Source organism: Ursus maritimus, unplaced genomic scaffold (genome assembly GCF_017311325.1).
Source record: "Ursus maritimus isolate PB19 unplaced genomic scaffold, ASM1731132v1 scaffold_11, whole genome shotgun sequence".
Classification (NCBI taxonomy): domain Eukaryota; kingdom Metazoa; phylum Chordata; class Mammalia; order Carnivora; family Ursidae; genus Ursus; species Ursus maritimus.
Window position 1 is genome coordinate 46,922,246 of NW_024423453.1, and position 14,368 is coordinate 46,936,613.

The window sequence follows — 14,368 nt, forward strand, 5'->3', positions numbered from 1 at the left end:
GATGTTTTTCTTCATGAGGTTTTGCAGTGCTACATGCTGATTTGAAAAATGTCTCTTTTCTTTGGGAAAATCTACTTTGATATTCAGACCTATTTCCTAACAGTGCTGAATTGATCTTTTTACAATTAAGTCATCAGTAAGTTGTCTGTTTCACTCTTTGAAATATCAGGTGACTAGAAATGTTCTCTTTTGATTTTGAACCAGTATTAAAACATTATTAACTAGAAATGCCTTTCTATTAGCTAGAAGGTACTCTGGAAGAAACTCTAGGTTTGTATTCAGTGTATAGGTGTTAGGTTAAAATCATTTGTGACAGGAAATATTTAAATTAATTATTAAAATACCTACTATATGTTATACGTATTTATGTATATAAGATCTGCCCCTTATTCCCTTAAGAAAAATTAGTCATTATCCATATCTCAGTAGTAAACCTTTTTTCAAACCTTTGCTACAAAAAAACAAAACAAAACAAAAACCCAAAAACTGATTAGGAGCAAACTTACACTTTAAAAAAATAATAACTTTATTGAATTATAATTCACATACTGTACAGTTTACTTATTTAAACAGCATAATTCAATGGTTTTTCTTTTTTCTTTTTTTTAGGTAAGAAACATATAACATTAAATTTACTATCTTAACCATTTTTAAATGCATAGTTCAGTAGTGTTAAGAATATCAATAGTAGGGGCGCCTGGGTGGCACAGCGGTTGAGCGTCTGCCTTCAGCTCAGGGCGTGATCCTGGCGATCTGGGATCGAGCCCCACATCAGGCTCTTTCGCTATGAGCCTGCTTCTTCCTCTCCCACTCCCCCTGCTTGTGTTCCCTCTCTCGCTGGCTGTCTCTATCTCTGTCAAATAAATAAATAAAATCTTAAAAAAAAAATTAATAGTAAACTTTTGACTGACTTGAACATATGCAGTTCACATTATACCTAATATCCTTTGTGGTTTAAATTACACAGAGGCTGAAAAATGACTAAGATATTTTGGAAAAAATAATTATAGACTCTATTGAGTAATTGTATTAGAGCAATTTCTTATGGACTTAGTATAGGATCAAGTAGTCCTTTATTTTTCTTACGTCTTCCTTTCTCTCTTTCATGTGAAACATAGGTGACAGTTGGATGTAATATGGAATTTGGAATTGCTAGCCTGGAGGAGAAATGATGTGAGAGTAGAGTGAGCCAATCTGAAATATGAATTGCTCCTTGGGATGACTGGTTGGCAGACTAATTTGGGAAGATTTTAAGGATGAAAAAGAAAATATTCAGGTTGTCTTGATTTTTACTTAGATGTCTGTGAGGATTGTAATGATAAGTGGTCACTTGTGGGTTTCGTACACTCCAGAAAGCATTTGCAAATGTTAGAAAATAAAGTTAAAATCTCAAAGTAAGTTGTAATATTTTCCTTTCACTAATTATTATCATACTTCTACTTTGTACCCATTTCTGTATACAGTTTTTAAACTGAACCTTAGAAAAACTGAATCATCAGGAATTTTGGAATACTCAGGAAAGTGTTTGGGGAAAAAAAGATCATTTTGCATTTGTTAATCTGTGACATAAGCATGAGCATCGCAGCTAACTGGGATGTGGAGAATGCTTGAGCATCATTGATATTCTTGATGATATTGATGCCCTTGACAGTGGGCCTTATTGATGAGCACTTGATAGCTTCGGTCTTTTTATGTCTCCTTGGTATGAACATTTTCCTAACTTTAATTAGACTGGAAGAGTATGAGCAACTAACCATTCAGCAAGTAGATTAAGGTGTTAGAGGGTTCAGCTGAAGCTGTATTTCATGTAAACACAGGATTTTGTCTTAAAGGAGTCTCTGGATGTTTGATAACTGTGGACTCTTTAAAAGAGCAAAAAGGCTGATTATTTTCTAGTTCATCTCTTAGAGCTGTAGTTGTCAAAGTTTTTCATTTCAGGACTCTTTTACACTTTTAAAACTTATCGAGAGCTCCAACAAGCTTTTGTTTATATGAGTTATCTATATCAATTGTTTGCCATACTAGAAATTGAAACTGAGAAATTTAAAAATATTTATTAATTAAATTAAAAAATAGTAAACTATTATGTATTACAAAAGGGTTTTTTTAGTGAAAATATATTTTGCAAAACAAAAAAATTTATAAGGAGAGTAATGTTGTTTTATACTTTTGTTTAATATTTGGCCTGATAGAAGCAGCTGGATTCTCAAATGAACTTCTGTATTCAATCTGTTATGATACACTCTTCTGGCTCAAATATATAAAGTATATGAAGAAAATCTGACCTCACACAGGTAGTTGGAAAAGGCAGAAGTATTTTAACAGCTTTTTCAAACAATCTTATTGATATACTTCACCAAAATTTGACATACGGTTGTTTCTTAAAAATTTAGTTGCAATAAAGAATGTAAAGCTGTTTCAGTGAAGTTATTGTCTTTTATTAAAGCCCATTGGTCTTACTTACCCATGGATCTTTTTACTCATGTATGATTTTGTAACATCATGCATTGGTCAGTAAATTAGGCTGTCATCCAAATTTTGGCATGTTATACGATATCAAAAAAAAATCAGCTTTGTTAATATCACTACCAGTCTCATTAAAGAAGCTCCACTTATTGGGGAAGCTGTCAAGTTTATGGTGTTGGATAGAAATTTTGCAAAAGTCTAATTTTTACTTGAAAGCTAAAATTTTATCATTGGCAAACAAAGTGCTATCCGCTGTTTTCCTTGAAGAGACAAGCTCAGTTTGTTCATTTTCAAGAAAATGTCTGTCAAATATCTAATTCCGAATAACCATAGTTTGTCCATTGCTTGTTCTTTAAAATAAAAATAGTTTCCCCAAGTTCAGGCGCCCTTCTGAACAGAGTCCTTTATGACTGCATAGGTTCCATACCTGTGAAGCTGACCCTAACCTTGTTTCCCCTGTACGATTTTTCTCATGACTTCTTTTCCTCTTTGCTGCTTAATTCATTGGTAGATACTGGGAGAAAATGGAAAGATTCCAAGCTAACTTTGGGTGAAATTAGAAGCATTTTAAAGTGCTTTACATTAAATAATTGTGTTTTAAATGTATTAATTGTATTGAATTGTTACCAACAATCCATTTTGTAGTTACTGTAGTGATTTTTAAAGATAGACATTTTTACTTAATTTATTGAGCATTTCTCATTTAGAGCTTTTTTCCCTTTAGGAATTTTATCTGCCCTCCATCTCACCCCAAAAAAAGCCAACACCCCTTCCCTATTAAGATAATTATGAGCCATTAAGTGGAATTAAAAAATGTTTAAAATGTTTACATTCAACTTTGTATGTTAATGGAACTGTAAAATGTCTGTTAGATGATATTTAAAAATGGATTTGGGGTCTTATGCCAATATCAATAAGACTAGTTTTAGGTCCTCATCCCCCAATACCCAAAAAAAAAAAAAAAAAAAAAAGATCACCATGGGTAGTTTTAACAACATCCTATGAGTGACTCATAGTTAATGTTCAGGACAATCTAATCCAATTTAACAGATTGTTTCAGTTTGATAGTACAAAATAAATAAATAACCTAGCAATATAGTTAAAACTTTTTCTTCTTAAAACTCCACTTACTATTTTTTTAAGAGTTGAATTCTTTCTCTTTGTTATCCTCTACTTTGAGTACCTATTTTCTTTCTTTCTTTCTTTTCTTTTCTTTCTTTTCTTTCTTTTTTCTTTTCTTTTCTTTCCTTTCCTTTCCTTTCCTTTCCTTTTCTTTTCTTTTCTTTTCTTTTCTTTTTTCTTTTGTCTTTTTGTTTTGTTTGTGTCCGAATAAAGATTTTGCCTTCAATCTTTTCCATCCACTTGTTCTACTTATGTTAAGACGTTAGTGTCTAGTTTCCTTTGTCATCACGAAGTGTGATTTACTACTGATTGTGCTCCAAGGTTCAATGTGATTCAATAATCAACTACTAAAGCAAAATATCTGACAGGATAGAGCTGCTTTTGGAAAGGGACTGAAAATGTCCCTGCTCCACAGATTTCAAATTGTGGGTGGGTTTCCCTTGATGAAAGCTGAAATGTCCACGTGAATATTTTATGGGGTTAGTGGTTACTATAGATTCGTATATCATTTCTCACATAGAGAAGTGTCTCCTTTAAATAGTTGTCTCATTTTCTTCCCTACTGTATTTTTACTGTTATTATGAATACCATGTTTTGCAGTCGTTTGAGAATAATATATTAATATCTTAGAATTTTTGTTTTTGTTTTTAATCTTATAAGTCCACTGGATTGGCATGTATTTTTAAATTTTGGTCCAACAGATTTTTATTTTGGTTTTTGTCATTGAAAAACCTATAAAATATAAGCCATCAAGAAAAATGGTTTTTGTTATATATTTGTTCTAAGGCAGTCTTTTAGGGAGCATTTCATATGATGAACAATACATTTTGCGTAGGTCTGTCACACTGTTCAGCTGTCCAGGAGAATTTCTAAAGTTCATCCCTGATTTCTTGTTTCCTAACTTACCCACTTATTCTTGGGGGTCAAATGTAGAATGAATAAGTGACTGCCTTATTCTGTTTAATATTTAATTATAGGTTTATGGTTATGTGTTGATACTGTGAACTGCTACTTTATGGCACAACCAGGAGATATAATCTTCCATGAACTGATCCATCTGGCCAGTTGTGAACAATTCTAACGATTATAATAGTCTGATATATACAATTATTTGAGTATTATTTAAAAATATCAGCATGGTGGTAATTGAAAATTTCAAAGTGCAACTAAAATATGAGTAGGTAAAATACTCTGTTCGCCTTTTTAGAGCTTTTAAGGAAAGGGAAGAATCAGATGCGTGGTTTGGGCTTTGTTCATTTATTTATGAGAAGGACGATTGAATGTTGTCATCTTGAGCTCATGTGGTCCTATATCATAGGCTGACTTCTTTTTCAAGAGAACACTTAAAAAAATTTCTCTGGCATCTAAAATATTTTCTATATTGAGACAATCTTCTATATTTAATTATTTTCCAGGCAAATTTACTTGGAAGCATTTCCTGTCTGGAATATATTTAATTATAATAGAGGGACAGTCACAATTCTATTCCTGATTGTGAAGTCTATTGATTAATGCTTCCGTTTATAAACATTGTCATTTTCTCTTAGAATGAAGATTATTCAACCATTATGAAAACCTACACATTTTGATATTTATTTGAAGACATTAGATTTTTGTTTGTTTGTTTTTTGAGAGGGAAAGAGTAGTGGGGAAGGGCAAAGAGAGAAGGGGAGAGAGACTCTTAAGCAGGCTCCACACCCAGTGTGGAGCCAGACGTGGGGCTCAGTCTCAGAACCCTGAGATTATGACCTGAGCTTCAATCAAGAGTTGGACACTTAACCAACTGAGCCACCCAAGACATTGGATCTTAGAAGTGAGAGTACATTTGTTAAAAATTAAATACCTAAAGAGAAAATAGTCTTTAAAAGCAGATAGTATCTTGTATTCCATAGTATACATTTTGCACAGTATAGTATATAATAGGTGCTCAGCAGCATCTTGGTTGTACATTGGTGTCTTTGGCTCAAACTCACAAAGTTAGCATTACTGAATATTTCTAGGAATGGCATTATATATCTACCTACATTATCCAGTTCTACACAAGGATATCTGCACAAGGATATTATCCCAGCCATCTATATAGTATTAAATAATGATTGCCCAAATAATGATTGCCCAAACCTTTTGTGCACCTGACTTTTTAGAATATCTTGAGAGGAATAAAATTTACCCATATTGAATCCTTATGATATATGCCAGTTGGCTAGGTACTATCTCATATATTTTGTCAATTAAACCTTGTAGTTCTAAACACTTGGGTGATAGTGTCTCCACTGATAGGAGATAAGCATGCTAAGGTCAAAGAGGTTCAGTTATATGTTCAATGTTTATGGTACTCAGAGTCAAACCTAGACATCCGTCTTTTCCATTCCTGATATTTAAAATTATTTATTTTAAAGAATAAACTTAGCATGTTTTGCTTTTATGTTACTTGAACTTTAAATTTTTCTGAAAGAGACATGTATCAAATAATTCAGCCAGTTTAGATGCCTGCTATTTAAGTACCTTTAAAAGACATAGGCTAGAGCATAGAATGTCCAATGTGAAAAATAATTACTAGATTATATTGGCAATGATAATAGGCTTTGGTTGATTCATCAGTATTTTTGTTGCAAGTATGTTTCCTTTTCAAACCATTTCTCTCATCAGTAAAGCACAGCATTTCCCCCCCCTTTAACCTTTATAGTTTCATTCCAATACTGAAATGGGGTTTTACTGTTAAATAGTGCCATTTTGTAGCAAAGATGACTATGTAATTAATGTATTTTAAAAGTTAGTTTCACTAATAAGTAACAAAAACCAAATCTTGCTGAAAGATTTTTTGTAAATATGACTTTTTAATGAATCAAAACAACTTACAGTTGTCTGAAAGTAGTCACAGTTTTTAGAGATGAAAAAATAAAGTCATAAAAAAGTAATTTTAGAGATGAAAAAATAAAGTCAAAAAATAAAGTCATAACATACAAAAAATCTGGTGCAGATTGCTTCTGCACCGGAAAATATTGGAAGTTTTGGTAATATTTAAGAATATTGAAAACATATAGTAAGTAATTTCAAGGGATTTAAAAAACATTCTATAAAACTGATTATGTATAATTTTTAATCAATTATTGCTAACATTAAGAAAATGATCTTTCACTTACCCTCTTCTAAATTTGGCAACTTTAAATTTACGAACTAAGGATGTTAAGAAAACCTCAAATGTATTGTCTAATTAGCACTATAATTTTTAAAAAGTAAGGGCATTTTAATATTTCCCCTCTAACTGCCAAGATAAGGAAGACGGAAATCTCTGAATAAAGGGATAGTTACTACCAGGAAATCTTATTACAAGATAGATTTTTTCCATTCAATGGGTGTCTCTTTTTCTGTTCTATATCATATTATCCCTTTAATTCCCGTTTTGTTACCAGCTAATGTTTGGTAATAGCCGTGTTAGAGGGACACCTGGGTGGCTCAGTCAGTTACGTGTCTGCCTTTGGCTCAGGTCATGATCCCAGGGTCCTGGGATCTAGTTCCGCATCGGACTCCTTGCTCAGCAGGGAGGCTGCTTCTCCCTCTGCCTGCCCTGCCTGCCACTCCCCCTGCTTGTGCTCTCTCTCTGACAAATAAAATCTTAAAAAAAAAATGGCCGTGTTAGATAACCTTAAGAATTTGAAAGAATTTTAGGAATCTCCCAGTCAAACCACTTAATACAATTTATTTTTCTCTATCGAATCACTGACATTCAGCCTCTGCTGTAAGATTTTTAATTACAACTAGCACTGATATTTGCAAGGTAGTCCTTACATATAGTGTCAAAATTGTACCCCACTGCCTAGTACAAAGTAAGAGTTTAGTAAATCATAACAGTTTTTATTTATTATAGGGAAGGACTAATTATGAAGCAACTTTTCCTTACATTTAGCTGAAATCTGCTTCTTTATAATTATAGTTCATGGTTCTAGATTTCTTCTAAAGCAACATAAATGAATATTTGTATTCCATTTTCATATAATGGTGCTTCAGATAAAGAGATCCTACTCCATTAAGCCTCTTTTCTGGGTTAAACATTCCTAACTTCTCGTACTTTCCTAAACACTTTATCGTCTAGGTTTTCTGCTCTTAATACTACAGTTACTCATTATTTCTCCTAAGTTATGATGTCTAGAACTGGTTGCTACCACTTACATAAGGTCCTGCAGTACCCTACAGTGCAGATTGTAGTACAACTTTGTCTTCCTTGCTCTGGACATTATATGTCTGATGATGTAAACCCATGATTATATGAGAGCAGTAAGGTATTGTGTATTGGCTCATATGGAGCTTTTAGCCAGCTCAATTTTATAGATAAGTCTTCCCGACTCCTCCTATCCCTGTGAATTGTTTTTCCAGCCCGATATCCCTTATATTGTAATTGTGCAAGTTGACATGTTGATAGTGTGCATGTAGATGTTTATATTTATCCCTGTTAAATTTTCTGGTTTTAGTATACTCTTTTCACCTTTTAAATTATTTAAAACACCTAATTTTGTCGGTAAACAAGTTGGACATCTTTTATGGTTATACAGTTATCCTGTTTCGGTTTTGTCATCTTAAAGCTGGTGTAATAATACTTCACAGGGTAGTTTTGAAAAAGTTTAAGTGGAATCACTTATGCATTCATTCTTTTTTTGAGTAATTACTGTGTGTTAAGCATAAGAAAGAAAGCATAATTTGTCATTAACAATATCAAATAAATAGGGGCGCCTGGGTGGCACAGCGGTTAAGCGTCTGCCTTCGGCTCAGGGCGTGATCCCGGCGTTCTGGGATCGAGCCCCACATCAGGCTCCTCTGCTATGAGCCTGCTTCTTCGTCTCCCACTCCCCCTGCTTGTGTTCCCTCTCTCACTGGCTGTCTCTATCTCTGTCAAATAAATAAATAAAATCTTTAAAAAAAAAAACAACAATATCAAATAAATAAAATGTATGGCCCCTGCCTTCAGCTAACTTACATTCCCGTTTGTGATCAATAGCCCCCTTTTTATTCAATAAAAATGGAGAGATAATTAATAATTCATGTGCTCATGTAAATATATTAATCATAAGGGAATATGTTACATGCTAAATTAGTACTAAAGGTAATAATTGCTATTGAATTGGAATGTTGCTTTGTGAAATAATGCAGTAGGGAGCGCACACTGAGTACCAGAGTAAAAGGACTTCACCTCTATAACTGAGTATTTCAAGATGAAGTCTGGTATTTTCTTAAAATAGGTTCCAGGAAATGGCTAACTGAACATAATAATAAAAAATAAATAAAAATAAAATTAAGACAACTACTGAATCACACACAAAAAAATCGGTTCTAGGAAATGAAATAAGCTTTGTTAAATTAGCTATTAAAGTCTATTCATTTTTTGAATAAATGCATTGGAAAAGTCCCGTTCTTGATGTTGGAATTTCTCACTGACTTACAGGCTACTTTATTTTCTTTTTCTACATGTGTCCCATCTCATGTTATCTTTTAATCTTTCTCTTCTAACATGCATCATGTAAATATTTGGCATATTTATTATGGATAGGTTACTATGTTAATTTTCCAGTTATCAATCAAAGATATCACAAACAGTATGTTGTCAGGAACTTTTTTTTATTAAAGAAATAGCCTATAATAGTCACCAAAAAACTGCTAGAACTGATAAATGAATTCAACTCAAAGGTTACAAAATCAATCTACAGAAATTTGTTGCATTTCTATACACCAATAATGAAGCAGCAGAAAGAGAAGTTAAGGAACCAATCGCATTTACAGTTGCAGCAAAGTAATAGGATACCTAGGAATAAACCTAACCAAGGGGGTGGAAAACTTATACTCTGAAAACTGTGAAACACTGATGAGAGAAATTCAGCATGACCCAAAGAAATGGAAAGATATTCCACGCTCGTGGATTGGAAGAACAAATACTGTTAAAACGTCTATACTACCCAAAGCAATCTACACACTCAGTGCAATACCTGTCAAAATACCAAAAGCATTTTTCACAGAACTAAAACAAACAATCCTAAAATTTGTATGGACCCACAAAAGACCCTGAATAGCCAAAGCAATCAGGAAAAAGCCAAGCTGGAGGCATCAAAATTCTTGACTTCAGGTTATCTTACAAAACTGTGGTAATCAAAACAGTATAGTACTGGCACAAAAATGAACACATAGGTCAATGGAACAGAACAGAAAAGCCAGAAATACACCCACAATCATATGGTCAGTTAATATTTGACAAAGCAGGAGAGAATGTCCAGTGGGAAAAAGACAGTTTCTTCAACAAATGGTACTGGAAAACTGGACAGTAACATGCAAAAGAAAGAAACTGAGCCACTTGCTTACACCATATATAAAAATGAATTCAAAAGAGTGAAAGACCTAAATGTGAGACCTGAAACCATCAAAATCCTAGAAGATAACACAGTAACTTCTCTGACATCAGAGACTTTTTTCTAGATAGGTCCTCTGAGGCAAGGAAAACAAAAGCAAAAATAAACTGTTAGGACTATATCAAAATAAAAAGCTTCTGCACAGCAAAGGACTCAGTCAACAAAACTAAAAGGCAACCTACAGAATGAGAGAAGATATGTGCCAAGTGACATATCTAAAAAAGGTTAGTGTCCAAAATATATAAAGAACTTATAAAACTCAACATCTAAAAAATGAATAATCCCACTAAAAAATGGGTGGAAGACATGAACAGACATTTTTCCAAAGAAAACATACCTATGGCAACAAGCCCATGAAAAGATGTTCAACATCACTAATCATCAGGGAGATGCAAATCAACACTGCAATGAGATATCACCTTACACCTGTCAAGAATGTCTAAAATCAACAACACAAAAAGCAACAGGTGTTAACAAGGATGTGGAGAAAGGGGAACCCTCATGCACTATTGGTGACAATGCAAACTGGTACAGCCACTCTGGAAAATAGTATGGAGGTTCCTCAGAAAGTTAAAAATAGAACTACTTTGTGATCCAGCAATTGCACTACTGGGTATTTACCCAAAGAATACAAAAACACCAATTCAGAGGGATACATACATCCCTATGTTTATAACAGCATCATTTACAATAGCCAAGATACAAAGCAGCCCAAGTGTCCATCAATTGATGGATGTATAAAGAAGTAGTGTGTATATATACACATAATATATACAATGAAATATTATTCAGCCATCAACGAATAAAATCTTGCCATTTGCAGTGACATGGATGGAGTTAGTATAATGCTAAGCGAAATAAGTCAGAGAAAGACAAATGCCATATGATTTCACTCATATGTGGAATTTAAAAATAAAACAAATAAGAATAGGGAAAAAGAGAGAGAGAGAGAGAGAAACCAAGAAACAGACTCTTAACTATAGAGAACAAACTGATGGTACTAGAGGGGATGTGGGTTGAGGGGGTGGGCGAAATAGGTGATGGGGATTTAGGAGTGTACTTGTCATAATGGGCACCAGGTGATTAAAATAAAAACGTGAAAAAGAGAAAAAAGAACTCGAGAAGAAAAAAGAAAGAGCCTAAAGGTTTCTTTCAAACCTGTCTTTGAAGTATACCTGGGTGAAAGTTTTAGACTCTCAGTTAGGTCTTCCTGATACTAAGTGTTAATGGAAGCAACAGGTTCCCGATATTTGTGAAACCTGTATTTAAATTCAACTCAGATACTTGTTCAACAGTTATTACATGTCAGGCATTGTGTTGGTATCTTTCATGTATTTCGTAAATTATTTTTAATAATGAACCCAAAGTACCATTTTTATTTGGTGAAAGTAGAAAAACAATAACATTGTCTATGAAAGCTTAGGAGGATATGCATGGAAGATGTGTCTGAGGTATACCCAGGGATGGATAGAATAGATTATGTGAAATGTAGGATTGAGTTATGGTATAAAGGGTCTTTAGATAATCAACTTTTTCTTTGAAATCATAGTACTAATGGGTGGTATATATTGGGTTTAGGAAGAGAAGAAAAACTTCTGACCATACCTCCTACAATTTTGTGTTGGCTTAGTGCTTAATTTGTTTGGCATATCTATAGAGAAAACAGCATTTTAAAATGTCATTTCTTTGGTGAACAATAAAATATTAGAAATGAGATTTGTAAAATTTCTTGTTTCTAGATATCAGTAAATTCTTCTACCCTCTCCCACAGAATCTCTCCAAAACTCCATAGTTTTATCTCTCAGGTAGGGAGAAAAGGGAGGAAATCGATATATCCTGGATAAGTGAAGTAAGTGATATTAGAGACCTGGAGTTCTAATTTGTATTCTTCCAAGCTACCAAACCTGTAATTTTATACACTTTATTTTTCTATGAAAGATGAATAAATTATTTTATTGCTTTCCTAGAGTTATGACCAAGCTTAATTAAAATATTTGTAAAGCACATTATAATCTATGGATAAACCAAATAGGTATTATAAATAAATATTATCAATAAATAATAATCCTAAATGTGGTTAATAATTACTGAGAAGAACAGTCCATTTTTTTTCAGTTTCATAGTAATTAAAAAACAAACACAATAGGTGGAAAAATATGAATGAATACAGTGGCATTAAATTTAGCATGGAAAGGCCTTACATTAAGTAGTCTCCTGAACTGTGAATATAATCTCTGTCTTTTGGATCATTGTTACTGATAATTTGGAAGTCATTAGATGTTCTTGACATAGGACAAAAGGTTGTTAGTTGGTCCTTTTTCTCGCTGGATCTATTTAATGCTATTTGCTAAATCTAGATGGTTAAGGAATGGAGCAAATAAAACTCAAATTAAGGCTACTTCAAGGTGAGTGTCAGTTCTTGTTTGTATAAAATCTGTAATATGGGATTCTCTTAAATCTTCAGTTTATATTTTATTTCTCAAGCAGTGTTTGGCATATTATAGCCTGGCATAATTGTGTTTCAATGTACAAGGTAGTAGGGATAGTAGAATTTCAGTATTACAGTCATGAGTTTTAAGATATGTAGGTTGTAGGCACGGAGCCAGATTGTGAGAGAAATCACACCAAGTCTCAGCACAGAAAAGCGACGGTGCCTGAGGATGTGTGATTTTCTGACATCACCCATCAGGTTTTCCCATTTAGTTTCCTTCTTGAGAGAAGTGACACATTTTCCCAGAGAGAGGCAGGCAATGGCAAACCTTCACATGTAAGGTCAGCCACTATCAGCGTGGGGGTAATTTGACTTAAACTTGGAGGAGAGTTTTTGTCACATGGACCTGTGGGACATGGGCTAGATGGATGGAAGTTGTAGAACTTGATTATTTAGTTCTCGGGTTGCCATTAACTTTGTGTGTGTTTGTGTGTGTATGTGGTAAACTATTCATATTTAAATGTATCATTTTTACCATTTTAAGTGTATATTGGTATTAAGTACATTCCCATTGTTACACAACCATTGCCACCACCCATCCCCAGAATTTTTTCATCCTCCCAATTTGAAACTCCATGCTTATTACACAATAACTCCTTCTTACCCCTTCCCACAGCTCCTGGCAACCACCATTCTCCTTTTGGTCTATGAATTTAACTACTAGTCTAGGTACTTCCTATAAATGGAATCCTACAGTATTTGTCTTTTTGTGGCTGGATTGTTTCACTTAACATAGTGTCTTTCAGGTATATTCTTGTAACTTGTAAGAATTTTATTTCTTTTAAAGACTGAGTAATATCCCATTGTAGTATATACTACAGTTTGTTTATACATTCATTTATAGATGGACACTTGACTTGGATTGCTTCTACCTTTTGATACCATGTACTTTTAAAAAAAATATTTTTAGAGCAGTTTAGATTTATAACAAAATTGCAAGAAAGGTACAGAGATTTCTCATACATCTCCTGCCCCCACACATGCATATCCTCCCTCATTATCAACATCACTCAGCGGAATGGTCCATTGTTAAACTCAGTATGAACCTACACTGACACATCATATTTACCCGAAGTCCATAGCTTACCTTACAGTTCACTCTTGATGTTGTACGTTCGGTGGGTTTGGACAAATGTGTAAAGACATGTATCCATCATCATAATATCATACCGAGTATTTTCTTTGTTCTGAAAACCTTCTGTGTTCTACCTATTCATCACCCCTGGCAACCACTGATCTTTTTATTGCTCCCATAGTTCTGCCTTTTCCAGAATGTCATAGAGTTGGAATCATACAGTATTCAGCCTTTTCAGATTGGCTTCCTTCACTTAGTAATATGCTAAGTTTCCTCCATGTTTTTACATGGATTGATAGCTCATTTCTTTTTAGTGCTGAATAATACTCCATTGTCTTGATGTACTACCATTTATTTATCCGTTCACCTACTGAAATTCATCTTAGTTGCTTCCAAGTTTTGGCAATTTTGAATAAAGCTGTTTTAAACATCTGTATGTAGTTTTTTGTGTAGACATAAGTTTTTATTTTTTTTAAAGATGTTATTTATGTGAGAGAGAGAGCAGAGCAAGTGAGAGAGAGAGAGAGCGCACAAGCTGGGGGGAGGAGCAGAGGGAGAGGAGAAGGAGACTTCCCATTGAGCAGGGAGCCTGATGTAGGGCTCAGTCCCAGGACTCTGGGATCATGACCTGAGCCGAAGGCATATGCTTGCTTAAACTAATGAGCCACCCAGGCGCCCTGACATAAGTCTTTAACTCCTTTGAGTAAATATCAGGGAGTGTGATTGCTGGATCACATGATAAATATGTTTATTTTCATAAGAAACCACCACACTGTCTTCCAAAGTGGCTGTACCATTTTGCCTTCCTACAGGCAATGAGTG

At 33.9% G+C, this 14,368-nt stretch overlaps 1 protein-coding gene across 2 annotated transcripts in view; it reads left to right on the forward strand.

The window, feature by feature from the left end:
* RAPGEF2 (Rap guanine nucleotide exchange factor 2) overlaps positions 1-14,368 on the forward strand; it is a 229,864-nt gene that overhangs the window by 128,564 nt on the left and 86,932 nt on the right. The window lies entirely within an intron of this gene.